The following is a 4,149-nucleotide window of genomic DNA, read 5'->3' as shown; positions in this document are numbered from 1 at the left end:
CCCACGTTCTCTCAGCCATGTGGAAGGTTCACAGCGCCCGTGTTCTCACAGCCATGTGGAAGGTTCACAGCGCCCTCATTCTCGCAGTGTGAGGAAGGTTCACAGTGCCCACGTTCTCACCACCGTGTGGAAGGTTCACAGCGTCCACGTTCTCACCGCCATGTGGAAGGTTCACAGCGTGCACGTTCTCACTGCTGTGTGGAAAGCGTGCAGGGTCTGCATCTCTGAACACCAGCCAGAGTCTGTGGCTTTGGGCTGGTTATATGTCCTGACAACATAGTTACTATAGCACTGTGTGAGCAAGCATGGCATATATAAAATAGTGAATATAATACCGTTTACAATTTAAGTTCAGGCAAATATTAATATAAAGTTGTAGTTTACTGTGATTCCAACCCAAGGACCTAAAATGCATTCATTATTTGCAGAATCTATTGAACATCACACTTATTTTTCTTTTCAATGCTGACTAGGTCTCCCAAGGGATTTTAAAACACAAAACTTGCTGATCAAATAATTGGACCTTTTAGCATTTTGATCTGAGCAATTATATGGAGTTGAATAATTCTATCTTCAATTCATTATTTAAAAATATAAGATAGCTTCTTGGTCCGTCCTTTATAGAAATGGAACGTGGATGTAGAATAATTGTGAGCCAAAACATGGGTCATGCAAGTGACCTTCTTTGCTTCAGCTCCCCACAGTTACAAGTTATTTAATGTCCAAAAACCCTGAAAACAAAAACAATCTTACTTGGCTCCACCTTATGTAAAGCAAAATAGAAATAAAATTATTTATATATAGAAAATGTGTCCCTACTTCATATGCATTCCTCATGTTTTCCCAAGTATCTCTTTGGAGTTATTTAGCAAAAATATGAAATGATACAATTCTTTGTTATTTATTTTTCATTATACATTTAAGAATATATTGTGATGATTTTATATACAATGTGGAATGTTTAAATCAAGCTGATTAACATAACCATCACCTCACTTACTGTTTGTGGTAAGACATTTATAATATACTCTTAGTTGTTCTGAAATGTACCTTTGCCTTGTGCACCTTAGGTGAGATCCACCAAACACCTTTTGTCCAATTACCCTCCCCTCCTCCTTCTTTCTGGACTATATTTGTGTTTTATCATTCATGTGAAAGTGTACATGATTATATATTGGTTTCATAATAGTATTGAGTACATTGGATACATTTTTTTTCAATTCTTGAGATACTTAACTAAGAAGAATATGTTCCAGCTCAATCCAGGTAAACATAAAAGATGTGAAGTCTCCATCATTTTTATGACTGCATAGTATTCTATTTACATATATCTCACAACTTGTTAATCCATTCATGTGTTGATGGGCATTGGGGCTGCTTGGTAATTATGAATTGGGATGCAAGAACCATTTTGATGCAAATTTCTTTGTTGTAAAATGATTTTTGTTCATCTGGGTAGATATGTAGTCATGGAGCTGCAGGATCAAACTCTAGGTTAAGTTTTCGTTCCTTGAGAATTCTCCATATTTATTTCCAAAATAGGGGAAGATTTTTGCAGGTTATGATTGTGACAAAAGTCTGATAACTGTAATCTAAAGAGAACTCAATAAGAAAAGAAGAAAAAAAAATTCTTTGCAAGCAAAGGACTTGACCAGAAACTTCTATGAAGATGGCAGGTGCATGGCCTACAAACACATGAAAAAATGCTCATCATTTTTAATCATCAGAGCAATGCAAATCAAAATTACTTTGAAATGGGGGAGGGGAATAAAAAAATTACTTTAAGATATCACCTAACTCCAGTAAGATTGGCCCATATTAAAATATCCCAGAACTGCAGACACTGGCATGGATGTGGAGAGAAGGGAACGTGTCTACATTGATGGTGGGAATGCAAACTGATACAACCTTTTTGGAAATGATATAATTCTTACTTTCATATTTAATTTTTTTAGAAAACAATTCTTGCTCAAAATTCTGTTCAGAGTGATGTTTTCCCTCAACTTTAGGGTTCTCTAATCACTAGCACTGGATAGAGAGCTATGAGGGTCTAAACTGGAAGGACGCTCGGGGCCTCTCCAGGTACAATTCTTCTCAGACTTAGAGTGATCTTTGCTCTGTTACCGGAAAACACATTTGGGTTTACAAAACATGTACAAATTATCAACCAGGACGTGTAGTTTGTATGTCCTGTGTCCACAAAAGCATTACCTGGGCAGCAGTTTGGTGTTGTACATGGGATAAAATACGTGCTCCGCTCATGAGAGGTCTATGCAGTGCCCGGGGCCGGCCTGGGCTCTCATCTGAAGCTATACAGTCAGTGAGGACAAGGACGCAGAGGGTGTCCTCTGGACACTGTGGTTCCAGCACATCAGCAGGAGCCTGTGGGCCTGGCTGGCACCTGGGCATCAGCCATCACTGGCCTGCACCTGCTCATCATTGACACCTGTCCTGCAGTTTGTGAAACCTGTGATTGGTCATGAAAAACTTAACGAGTGTGCGTGATGCAGTCCACGACTGGCCGTACTGACCGTTGAACGTGCTATAGTCTGGTCCTCACAGCATTTGAACTTTCTGGGTTGGGCCGGGGCAGCAGCCACACAGGGATTTCTGGAGTTGTCAATTGTATTCTGTGTGCCTGTGGGTGATACTAAGGCTGTGGATGTTTGGCTCAGGAGCGGTGGCGGCTCCTTGCCCTGGGCAGGGGCAGGAATGCATTGGACAGAGACTGCTGGCGTCGGGGCTCCGCGCCCATTACACTCAATGAATGCAGGGACGATTTATACTGAACGATAAGCTGTACTGCTGAATATTATATTTTTTTCTAATGACTCATTATCCTGGAATGATGAGGAGATGAGTAGAATATAAGTGTATTAAAAACATAATTGCTTTTCTATTCAAACAGCACGTGCTGTGTGCGCGTGGGGGAGAAGCCTAATGAACAGGAGAATTTCAGTTCCTTTTCGGTCTGTGGCAGTGCTTGCCGTAAATACGTATTCAGAATACTGTTTGCCTTAATTCCAACCTTACCTGGTCGTTTCTTTTGGCCCCAGTACACACGTACTGTACCTTCGGAAGGCTTTCCCAGGGACATTGCTACTGAAGGCTGTGCAGTCCTCTGCAAGCTATTCCTGGCGTCTTCAACAACCCAGACACAGTATTATTGATAGAGCTTGCAGCACCGAGGGAGGGACACAGCTTAACAGGAAATCCCATGCACTGTGGCACATGTACACACATATGCATGTATGTACACTTGTGAATATTTGCACATTCATATAGCATGAGTACATAAAGCTTGTGCATGCATGAACATACACATGCACACATATGCTACACACATACATAATACATAGAAGAGCTATCTAGAAATATAAAACTATATATATAATTTAGTCAAACTTAGAGTGAACAAAAAAATAATACTCATGGAAATTATTAACACCCATAAACTTAGACTAAGTGCTTAAGACGTGGGCACGCACACACACACACAGGTACACACCCATCACACACATGCACACACATGCATATACAGGCATACATACACATACATGTGCACCACACACATGCACACAGGTACACACATGCACACACACACACACAACTGCCAGCTAGTGCTTTCCACATCACAGTGACTTCCACATCAGCAGGCAGTGGTAATTCCCTGGGGGTGCAGAGGAGTCCTGGTAACGCCGTCAGAGCTGCAGACGGCAGTGGGGTCTCTATGCCCACATACGCCCTGTTGGTGGTGTTATTCTTCTTATCAAAGAGAAGTTTCAGGAGCTGGCATTTCTTTCCAGCCCGAAATTAAACAGACTTCATCTGATATTTGGAAGCACCAGCTCCCATTTGCCAAGCCTATGAACTATGAATCTTGGCCTCAAATGCACATCTTTCCTCAAACTGCTACTTTACACGTTGAAACACATGGTGGGGGGACACAGCATGTGCAAATTATTAACCAGAGTGTGTGTACTTTCTGTTTTGGGTCCTGGGTTTGTGTGGTTTGTGTCCTGGTCCCACAGTGTGTCCTGGGTGTGGGTACTTTGTGTCCTGGTCCCACCGTGTGTCCTAAGTGTGGGTAGTTTGTGTCCTGGTCCCACTGTGTGTCCTGAGTGTGGGTAGTTTGTGTCCTGGTCCCAC

Source organism: Otolemur garnettii, unplaced genomic scaffold (assembly GCF_000181295.1).
Source record: "Otolemur garnettii isolate 467f Iridium unplaced genomic scaffold, OtoGar3 scaffold00027, whole genome shotgun sequence".
NCBI lineage: Eukaryota > Metazoa > Chordata > Mammalia > Primates > Galagidae > Otolemur > Otolemur garnettii.
Note: the sequence above shows the minus strand (reverse complement) of the source record.